This window comes from Taeniopygia guttata, chromosome 21, assembly GCF_048771995.1.
Source record: "Taeniopygia guttata chromosome 21, bTaeGut7.mat, whole genome shotgun sequence".
NCBI classification, from domain to species: Eukaryota; Metazoa; Chordata; class Aves; order Passeriformes; family Estrildidae; genus Taeniopygia; species Taeniopygia guttata.
Genome location: NC_133046.1, coordinates 4,303,126 through 4,314,920, shown reverse-complemented (window position 1 = coordinate 4,314,920; position 11,795 = coordinate 4,303,126). Strand labels below are relative to the sequence as shown.

The 11,795-nt window shown below is 42.5% G+C and overlaps 1 protein-coding gene across 11 annotated transcripts in view; it reads left to right on the top strand.

The window, feature by feature from the left end:
* The first annotated feature begins 8,346 nt into the window (after nt 1-8,346).
* Nucleotides 8,347-11,795, top strand: part of LOC100222565 (kazrin) — a 263,876-nt gene continuing 260,427 nt past the window's right edge. For all 11 annotated transcript variants that reach the window (XR_012051646.1, XR_003963565.4, XR_012051643.1 and 8 more), the window contains exon 1: nt 8,347-8,499. The gene's annotated coding sequence lies outside the window, so the exon portion shown is untranslated. The remainder of the gene's footprint in view (nt 8,500-11,795) is intronic.

Sequence of the window (11,795 nt, the reverse complement as noted above, 5' to 3'; positions counted from 1 at the left end):
TTCTTTTACAATAATTGTTCTTGTTTTCTTCAAAAAATCAGTAAAATGTCTTACACTTCCTTGAATTTTCCTGACTTATTTTGCTACTTGTCTTATCAATGTAATGCCTACAACCAACTCATTTGACACTGATAAATGAAATTATAATTAAAAACTAAACATATGAGAGTAAACTAATTCAGAAGTCTTTAGTTAGCTGGAGCTGATGTGATGAGACTCTCAGTCTATGACCAAGGAGTAAGCTTAATATTTATCTTGGTGTAAATTGATATGAAAGCAGGAAAATTACAGGTTTTTTCTTCTTGCAGCAAAAGAATATTAATTCTGTTAGCCTCAATTTAACAATTTCTTCTCTGTACTAGGAAATACCCCATAAGGTGCTCTGATGCCTGCTCAAATGCATGGCATATGGAATTATGAATTATTCACCCACTGAAGGGAATAGCACAGATGTCACCAGTTTCTTCTGCATCAGCTCAGTCACTGCTGATTTGCAAATAGCAAAATGAGGAAACCTTTCCTATGCCACTACTAGTAGCAAGCCTCCCATTTGAAAAATGTATAGCAGAGAACCTTTCTGGTTTTGTCCTGGATCATGGACAGAGCAGTTGAACAGGCAGCATTCTGCTCAAGGACACTGTGCTTTGTTCTTGCTCCAGAAGCCATTTTAACTTCACAGTACAACTACTTAATTTTTTTGGTCTTAACAGTGCCTTTATAGCCCACCCCTTGTTTTAGGCAAGTTTTTAAAATGTTGACCAAATGTCCCACACTCCACTGAAACATTTAGGGGGCTTCCAGCGCTGGAGACTCAGTACTAAATATTGTGCTGTATTAAATCTGACTAACAAAGACATGAAGACAATTTCCTTCTAATTATCAGCTGGAGTCCAGGATACTCTGTTATGGCTAAAGAAACCAAGGACTCCAAAGAACCAGCAGATATCTCTTACTTTGAAAATCCAACAACTGCTGCTGCTCTGATACATTCAATATTCTGATGATTCATACACCTTGCTGCCTAGAAATCTCAAGTGCAGAACATTCCAGTCAGCTTCAAGCAAACCTCAAGAAACAATGGGAAATTCATTAAAATCTTGCACATTTGTTATGTATCTATGTGTTACTGAATCCTTAATTTAATTAAATTGTAATTTCATGATACAAACGTTTTTAAATGCAGACTAAAGATGCACACAGGTTTGTATTTCACATGAATCTACTGCAACATTCTGTGACTGAGCTGTCACCTTATCCAACTTCCCATTACTAGTTCAGGAGCTCAAAGGTGGGCTGAACACAAGCTATGCAGGTTTTTGGTAGAATTTCTGTGGAAGATGGGAATTTTTCTGCTTTGTGAGAAGTCAAAGAGCACATTGTCCCAGGACAAATCCTTCTGTGAGCTGAAATGAGTGATAGGTACCACCAAGGCCAAGGTCAGGAGACTTCCTATGCATGAGAACACACGAGGAAACAGCAGCTCCATACTTTCACCAGCTGGCCAAGCTTGACTTTTATTCACAGGGAACAACACTCAATAAATCAACACTTGCTTTTAGCTTAAAGCCCTCACTCCTGATCATATTCATTCCTTTAGAGTTAGTAACAATAATGTTCCCTTTTGCAGCTTGGCTTTGAGTCATGAATGCGGCTCCCCCGAACAGACAAGCAGGCACCAGGCTTCCTGTGAGAATGCCAGATGTCACTAAAAAATATCATAAACATAGTTGTCCCCTTGCATTTGTGTCTGTGGGGAAGATACACAGCAGTAGTAACTATGAAAGCAGTGACTTGATACATCAATATTTATAATAGTTCTGGACATCAGTACAGCAATTCTTACAAGAGTTCATTTAAGGCGTGTTTCTCCTGTAAGAACAGAAAATGTCAGAAGAATTGATTCAATAAAACCAGCACTAAAAATGTGTGCACCAGAAGAATTATGGAGATTGACTTACTCCTATAAATGAGTGTTCATTTTATAATTAAATACCAATTAAAACACGCAGCAATTGCTTATTATTTTAGGAGCATTGCAGTATGCTGTTGCAATTATCTTGACCACATCTTATTTTATTAAAGACTAAGGACACTCTGCACATTAACACCTCTGTAAAGTGTTCAAACTCAAAAGCACAGATGCATTGTTCACAGGCGGGTGGCAAGGACTGCCAGATGAAGTGACTTGCCAAAGGTTATAACACAGGTAAGAGAAAAGCCACCAACCCAGGAAACTTTAAACATTAAAACATTAGTCCTGTCACAGCTTCATATTAGCTCCAATGAAGAGAAGTTCCATTACATTTTATGGTAACACCATCCTGAATATTCTTTTTCCATAAGACAGGAACAAAGGATACAGAGCAAAAATGCACCTTCCTGAATCTCCAAGACCACTCAGGTCAGAAGTGCACTTGGGTTGCTTTTGGGAGCAATGTAAAATTAATTTCTCTGGCATCAGCTGAAGTTCTGCAGTGTTGATGCTGCTGAACCACTCTAAAGTGGTTTAAGATGACATTGTTACACCTATTTGGACTCACTTCACCAGCTGAAACATCAGATTGGCCATACCCATCCTTCTGCAGACAGCTTTTTTCAGCTAAAGGATTAATCATATTGAAATCCCCAGCATTTTTTCTTGTTTGTTTGACAGCTCCTGATGGATGCAGAAGGTAACATGGGATCTGTAACTTGACACCAGGTGCCATAATGAGAAGGCTGAATTAATGCTTTGTACACTTTTCACAGCTGCAGCATGGAGGTATTTATGGATAAATAAACTGAGCATCACACTGGCCATGTGTCTTTGTCCAGGCCTTGTGGATTTAGGCATCAGACCAAACCCACAGCTCCCCCTGCTCTGCAACAAACAGTTGGGCTGTAACACAAAGATCCTCATTCAATCATGGAGCTTGTTCAGCTCTTCCAGGCTTGAGAAGTCAGATTTTCAGACTCTGGTAAATTCTTAACTGGCAAATGTTTTAGCAGGCAAAGGATTGCTGCCCATTCCATGCATTTTCAAAGCTGTGTTCTGTCTCCAGGAGGCAGTTGGCAAGGATGAGTGATTCTTGAGAGTTCAGAACCAAAACCAAAGAGTGACATGCACAAAAAGAGAGGAAAGGAGGAAAGTGGAAGGAGAAGTGAAAGCAGAGAACTGCAACACTTGGTCTTCACTAAAATTTAATTTTTGTTCATATTTCCAGCTTGAGATAAAACTGGACTTGCCAATGGACTTGCCAGCCTGTAGGGCTACTTCAGATGTTAACCCACATCAGTACTCAGATAAACTTGCATTAGGGAAATGAAAAAAATCTTAAAAAGGTTACAACCTTATTTTCCAGTTGGAAAGGCAGTAAGAGTGATGCTGATGGAACACAGCAACAAGTCCAGTAACAGCCATGTAAAAAAGCTGGGTTTTAAGGGGAAGATTGTCCTGCTGAAGTGAAATCTGTCCTATTACTCAGAGAACCCTGGGGCTTCTTTCCCCTGTGCAGAACTGGAAGCTATCGATGTTCTAAGAACATGGATTTCATTGTGCTACACAAGCCCTTTGAGTAATCTTTCTTACAGTTGCTGGTAACAGCTTGAAGGCAATAATGACCAGTAACTGAGTTTAGTCATTGACTAGAAGTGGATGAACCTAAATCTGTATTAAAATACTCCATTCTTCCCTCCAGAATGACCAAATATTTTCTAACAAGGCAATTGTAAATGTACTGGTGTTTGTCTTAGGAAATTAGTACTGTATGTCTCATTTGAGCTGGGAAGCAACTCCATTTCCTGCCTTTATGAACCAAATAACACATTCCTTTGAGTCCTGTGGTTATTTTGCCTCATGACATTTGATTCATCCTATGCAGGAAACAGGGAAGGAATTAACAGGTTCAGCAGGTGTGCTCAAGGGAAAAGAGATAGGAATGTCAGCTCTTCCTCATTTCCTATCCACGACAGGAATAAACCCCACAGGAGTTGGATAAGCAGCAATAAGTGAGCACAGTGTAGTACATTCCAGCTTCCTTCTTGAAGGAATATCCTCTCTGTACATCAGGCACTGAGGCAGTTTGCTGAGAAATAAGGGATAGCCCAGAGCTGTTTTCCTGCCTAGATCCCTACAAACTGTTTAGACAAAGAGAACTGAGAAAAGTCCACTTCTCACCACTTAGACAAAGGTTTACATATAGATGGTACAAGAGATTTTGACCTAAAAGCCAGCCCTTAAAGGCAAGTTGTATATAAAAAGCACAGCTCACTTTTACAGGCTGTCTGTTATAAAGTAGTGTAAGAATTTATTGAATTTAAGTTGATGTTCAAAGTTCCCTCTGTGATCCAGACCTGGACTTAGCCTGAGGAAACTACTCCTGGAACTAAGATCTGAGTCTTTGTAACAGACAAAATATTAATGAGATCATGTAAGTATACATTATTGTTAATCACCTCTCACAGGGAGGCAAAGCCTGTCACCTGTTCATTTAAACCTGGAAAGGCTGAAGTTAAAAAATATTTAACTCATAACTATGAAGCTTCTCCTTGAAAACGATTTTCCTGATGAATTCTAGTTCATTTTGTCATGATCAATACTGAACTTACTAACACAATAAGCATGTTTGATTGATAGGAAAGTAGCAATAGAATTATTGAGAAGGTAAACCATGCTTGCATTTCATGCAGACAAGTGAGCAAGAGCTGCAAGAATTACTTCATGTTTCATACACCTGACAAAAACCAATGGGTAAAGAAATGCACGAGCAGAATATTAAAATTAAAGACTCCTCACTGCAGGCTGATGTAGATGCACAATAACTGCACACTCAGTAAGCTGTACCTGAGCCCCAGCTAGTGGTGGGAATTACAGATGGCATTTTAACAGGAAAGATGAGCTTGTTCATGACAGAAAAGCTTCAGATTCTTATGAATTGCCTCCTACTCATCGAGCCTGGTTTCATTTTTAAAATGCTTCCAACAAAACAAAAGCTACATATCGGTTACTCATGGTTTGCTTACACCATCTGTACAGCATCTCAGTGGTTCTGGTTGATCCAGCTGCTGGAAGTTGGAAGAAGCAGGAGTGCAGGCAATGAGATGCTTTCTCCTTTCCTGGCACTATTTTCATCCTCTGAGCCAGCCTGTCACTACACAACTAGTAGGCAGTACAATCAAGAGCTGAAAATGATTCTTACATGTTCTTCCTTCCATGGAGTATCACCAACATATTCTCTCAACATAAATATTTCTATATTAAGTAAATTCAAGTGATTAATTCAGCTAAGAAACTCATGGGCATCAATTTTCTGGACCCAATACTGTAGTGTTCAAATCAGTTTATAGAGACAGTCCTAAAATATCTGCTCCAGTTTGCAATGGAGATTATCCAATGTCATTGATAAATTTACATTTTAGTGAACTTTAGCCGTGTGACACTGTTGGTGTAATCTATACAGATGAATTTTAGCCAGTTAGTGTGAGTAGTATGCAGGAAATGGCTACTAAGTCCATCTTAGTACAGCTGCCCCATCCCTGGAAGTGTCCAAGGCCAGGCTGGACAGGCTTGGAGCAACTTGAGATAGTGGAAGGTGTCCCTGACCATGGCAGCAGGGTAGAACTGGATAATCCTTACATTCCAATCCAACCCATTCTATCAAGTCCTACAGAATTTACCTGCTGAACTGAAGATCTCAGCAGCTGTCACATTCTGGAGAGGGCAATGATCAGTTTTGGACAGGAGTTATCTCTTGTGTGAAACTGGGTAAAAGCCTTGGGGTCACAACCTGTGATTAAGAGGGAATAAATCAACAAAACTGTCTTAACACCCCTCTCCTGTCCCATCAGATATCCTGGTTACCCTTTTGCTGAAGTTAGTCAAATGGGAGTTGTGGGAAAGCCCTTTGGAGCAGGATATGGAACCCAAATATGTAAGACTAACTAGGTATGACCTATGACCAATTCCATAAAGTGGTCCTGAAAAGGGACCCCTCCTTAGCTGTAGGAAAAGCAGCACTTGTGGAGCAGCAGGTGAGGAACTCTTGTACAATGTAACAGATGAGTGACAACCAAACCGTGGGACATTTGAGTAGTGTGAAAGCTTGGACATTGCTTTAAGCTTTGAAAAATTTGATGTTTATAACAAAACCTGCTAGTGGTGCAGGCTGGAGAAAGCAGAAATGAGGGCGGTGAAGGACCTCGAGGTTAGAAGGGCGCACCTAAATGAGCAGGAAGGGAAAGCAGCAGGAATACTTAATGCTTGAGTCTTAAAAGTCCCATTCTCCAGGACATTTTGAGAATTTCCCAAAATATCTGAGCGGTTCAGTCGATTGTCTATTTTCCAAAACTAAACTTGTAGAAAAAGATGGTAATATTGCTTAAATTCAGAGCTATTAATAACCAGTTACCCGAGCAGTTCAGTCTTTCCCAGAGCCATAACATGCAGCACATTTTCTTCTATGTTTATAAGGACAAACCAGAAGAGCACAGAAAGTTAAGATAAAAGAGACCTTGTCCCATTTAACAAGAGAAAAAGAAAAACTGGCCATACTGGTATCACTGGAGTCCACCTACTTCCAAGGCTACTTTAGAACTTCTGATTTAAAAAATCTTTTCTAGAAATGTTTTTTCCTGCCATGGCTCACTAATATTTTCACACACAAGAAGATAATTATCTCTAACCCACAAGTCACCTTTTCAGTCACCCTGAATATATTCAGCCAGAAGCCCAAGATTTACAAAAAGGTTTTTGCTAGTATTTGTCTCTCCTGTGTGCTTACACACCTCCAAGTAACCAGAAAAGCTTGTTCAGAGCACAGCAGCAGAAATATTGATGTATTCAGAACACAAACAGTTAAATGTTCAGAACTTTAATCAAATAAAGATTTGTAGGCTTCTCTGAAAACTGAAAATGTAAATTGAAAGTGCAGATCCCCTGGAACACCACCAGATGGTAGATATTCTCAGTATAAATGTGGGGAAAATAAGGATGATTTCTACATACAGTTGGAGAAAAGTTATAATTTCTGTTATTTGTGATAATTTTGAGAAATCTTATACTTAATCTTGAAGGCAGAAAGGTTCATATTCTAGCTAGTTGGGTAGGTAATTTGTTCTAAATTTTAAATTTTTCTGTTACAAGAAGGTGATGAAGGTAACAAATGGAATGAAGGTGATGAAGGGGCTCTTGTGGATGTTGGGCATGAAGGCAATGTAGAGGATGAAGGCAAAAGGGGCTGTTGGGGATGAAGGTGATGAAGGGCAGGAAGAGGCTGCTGGGGATGAGAGCAATGAGGGTGATGAAGATGATGAGGGGCAAGAAGGGGGCATTAGGGATGAGGGCAATGATGGGGATGAGGATGACAAGGGGGATGAGGATGATGAAGTTGATGAAAGGCAGGAAGGAACCCCTTGGGGGTTGGGGATGAGTGCGATGAGGGGGATGAAGGGCAGGAAGAGGCTGTTGGGGATGAGGGGGATGAGGACAACAAAGCTGAGGGGGAAGAAGGAGATGAAGGGCAGGAAGAGGCTCTGGAGATAAGGATAAAGCCGATGAGGATGATGAAGATGAAGCGCAGGAAAGGGCTCTGGGTATGAGGGGGATGAAGGGCAGGAAGGGACTGTTGAGGATGAAGATAAAGCCAATGAGAACGATGAAGATGAAGACGAGGGACAGGAAGGGGCTGTTAGAGATGAGGATGAAGCCAATGAAGATGATGAAGACGAAGACGACGTGCAGGAAGGAGCTCTGGGGATGAAGATAGAGCTGATGAGGACGATGAAGATGAAGGGCACGAAGGGGCTGCTGGGGATGAGGATGAAGCCGATGAGGACGATGAAGACGAAACGCAGGAAGGGGCTCTGGGGATAAAGGGCAGGAAAGAACTGTTAAGGATGAGGATGAAGCCGATGAGGACGATGAAGACGAAGGGCAGGAAGGGGTTCTAGGAATGAGGAGGATGAAGGGCACGAAGGGACTGTTGAGGACGAGGATAAAGCTGATGAGGATGATGAAGACGAAGCGCAGGAAGGGACTGTTAAGGATGAGGACGATGACGATGAAGACAAAGACGCGGGGCAGGAAGGCACTGCTGGGAATGAGGAGGACGAAGGGCACGAAGGGACTGTTGAGGACGAGGATGAAGGCGATGAGGACGATGAAGACGAGGGCAGGAAGGGGCTCTGGGGATGAGGAGGATGAAGGGCACGAAGGGACTGTTGAGGATGAGGATGAAGGCGATGAGGACGATGCAGACGAGGGGCAGGAAGGCACTGCAAGGGGTGAGGAGGACGAAGGGCACGAAGGGACTGTTGAGGATGAGGATAAAACCGATGAGGACGATGACGATGAGGACGAAGCCGAGGGGCAGGAAGGGGCTCCGGGGGTCCCGCTCGGGCCCTGCCCGCGGCCTCCCCGCACGTCACTTCCGAGGCTGGAGACAAGATGGCGCCCGGTCGGTGCCGGCGCTGAGGCCGCTCCGGTCCAGCGGGGCCCGGCCGAGCGGAGGCGGCGGCGCCCGGGTGAGCGGGGCCGGCGGGACCCGCCGGGCCGGGCGGGCGCGGGGCAGGGCCGGCGGCGCAGGCAGGGGAGCCCCGAGGCTGCTGCGGGAGCGGAGCCGCCCCGGCGGGCGCGGGGAGGCGGCGGCCGCGGGCGGGAGGGCAGCGGCGGCAGGTGCGCGACCTGAGCCCGCCGGGACGTGGGGGAGCGAGGATGGAGGATGCGAGGGAGGCCGGTTGGAGGAGGACGCTTCATGCCCTGGCGCGGATTTTTCAATTATTATTTTTTTTTAATCTTAAAAATGCTGCCTCGGAAGTGTCGGCTGGCTCCTGCCGCTGCCAGCGCGATGCTGAGAGAACTCTTTTCTTTTAAACTGCCTTCAGAAGTTCTGGCACTTCGCAGGTCCCAAAGCTCCTGTAGGTCACGTTCCGCCAAGCTGAGTGAGCAGGGCTGGAAGAAATTAACTCCAGAATTTGTTCCCTCACTGGAGATGGCCATCCGTGAATTATTCTTCTAAGTCGGAGAATAATTCATTGTGCAGTGGTACTGTGCGGGGAAAAATGTGTGGGGTGAGATGAAAAATATTCATGTAAGATGTTTAGAACAGCTCAAGAGATGTATCCTAAGTGCATTTTTTACTTGAAGTTAGAGCAGCCTGCAGAGCTTTGCTGATAACCATCTCATGGACAGGTAGCTGAAGTATACAGTGAAGTTTCCAGTGGTTTCAAATTCATATGAAGCTGCAAAATTTCCGTTCTGAAGCAGTAAAGAAAACTTTAAGTTGTTTTCAGCTGAGGAAGGAAGAGAAGGTGGTATGGCTGCACCTGCTAAATGATCATTCAGTGGCAAGAGAACTATTCTTATTTCACATTTGAGTGAGTAGCAGTGGACAGCTCTAGAGAATAGCAGGGCTACTTGTGCTTCTCCTGCTGCCCCAGTTTGCTGTTCCCAGGCTGTGCTCTGGACTCTGGGCATACTGTTTGGATGCAAAGTCTTCTCCAGCTTATTCAAATATACTAAATAAATGAGGGTAACTGGAGATATACAGCAGCGTGGCATGTAATTATGTTCCTCACCAGGAACTGTAGGAACTGATTACAAGAAGTAATTGTTTCAAATTGAAAGAGGGGAAGTTTAGGTTAGCTATATGGAAGAAATTGTTCCCCATGAGGCTGGTGAGGCCCTGGCGCAGGGTGTCCAGAGAAGCTTTTGATGCCTCATCCGTGGAAGTGTCTAAGGCTGGGTTGGACAGGGCTTGGAGCAACCTGGGATAGTGGAAGATGTCCCTGTCCATGGCAGGGGGTGGGACTGGATGAGCTTTAAGGTCTCTTCGAGCCCAAGCCATTCCATGATTCTGTTATTGTTGTCTTCTGACGCTTACAACATTTCAGTAAAAATGATGGGCATGTTAAGAATTCAGGGCTGCTTTCCTTGGTGTAGAGATTTCCAGCTCTTCCAACTGCAGGAAAGCATTATGGTGAATCAGTGAGAGCATTGGCACTTTTCAGATGGAGATCTGTGTCACTGATAGATGAGGGAGTGATGATTAAGAAACAGAAGAACCTTTGGACTTGCAGAGACAGCACTGAGAGCCATGTGGAGGATCCTGTTGGTTTTCAAGGATCCCAGGATTTACTGGGATAGCAGTGCCTCCATAATAGTGCCACTGACAGTGAAACCCTAGTTATGTTAATTAAAGGGCAGATAATCACTTTGGATAACGTATCTCTGCTAGAAGTGCCCCTGGCACTTATCCTGTAAGTATGGTATTTGGAGATTGCTGAGTTGGTGACTGTTTTATGGGAGTCCAAAGAACAGCTTTCTACTGGGGAAGAATGTTCAAGCACTTTTGTGCATTGGTATAGCAAATCCATTTTTTACTATTGAAAAGTTGCTTGAGAATGGAAGAGAAGTAAAGCAGAAAGTTTATAAATATATAAATAAATCTTTTTCTGTAACAACTGAAATGGCTCTGGAAGTCCGTCCTGCAGTGCAGTGATGTCTCCATTCCACTGTTACACATAAAATCCTTGATCCTTAGGGATAAACAAGTAATATAAACTGTATAAAAGGGAGATGCTGCTTACTGGGTGTCTCTGTGTTATAAACTGAAATTCAAAGAGCTTTAGAGATGACCAGTAATATATTCCTGCCTTGGCAAACCTGTGTAAAATACTGTAATATCTTTGCTGTTGAACTTGTTCTCATGGAAAGGGCAGGTATGATCCTGATAGTTAACCCCTCAAATGACATAATTTATTTTACCAATATGTTTTTTCTCCACTGAGAATAAGCTGAAAAATATTTCTTCTCTGCCTCTGTATAAAACATGCTGTAGTCAAAACTGGGAGGATGAGTTCTGTGTTGTAAAAAGAAATAACTGAAATTGACTTTTTCACACAGTAATAAATCAGCAGTGTACTTACCTGAAAAAAAATTTAATTGGGTTTTACTGCATTTGTGAGTCAAATTAAAGTGCACTCATATCTGAAGATTGGAGTGGAATTTCTGCACATTTGCATTTGTTAGAGACTTGTTATTTTCTGTTGACTTCCCTTGACTAGTTGCTGTGTAATTAATAAACTAGGGGTTTGTGTAGTGTTGGTGATTTCTTGGCTTATTATCTTGGTTACCTGAGCAAACCTTTCTGAGGTGTAGCAGTTTATTTGGTTATGTGGCAGTAAGAAAAGTTTTTTTTCTTACTGGACAATAGGTAATAGATTTTATTGTTCAGAAAATCATTGTCTGCCCATTTTTTCTCCGCTCTTATTCAGGAAGTCTTGAGTAACTAAAAATGTCTTTGCATTTAAGTGCCTGTCCATAGAAACAGGATTCCCTATCACATGCATATTTTAAACCTTTAGAGTTAACACGAACTTTTATGTTTTTAAATTGGCAAGCTTTATTTCACCTAATGCATGGAAAATTCGTGGGTGAGAGTATTTCAGTATTGAAAACATGTAGCTGTCGTGATGTTTAAAAAATGGTCATGTGCTGCAGCTAGAAAGTAAAACAAAGCCAGGAGCTGTGCAGTATCCCAGCCTGAACCCCGGGCATTAGGAAAACAGGCCATGGAGATTTTCAACTTGTTCCTGGTTCTCTAATGAACATGTTTTTACTGGAGCAGTGACGTAATGCATGTCCCATTTTCAGCTTCCAAAATAGGATTGATACTCTCATGCTGGGGTTTTTCTTCCTCTGAATTGGAAGCAGCATTCTCTTTCAAAATGCTTTTGGATGCTGGGATTTAAAAAAAAAACCCCACATACAGAGATTATAAATATGGCTTATAAAATCAGAAGATAGTCTACTTAGTAAA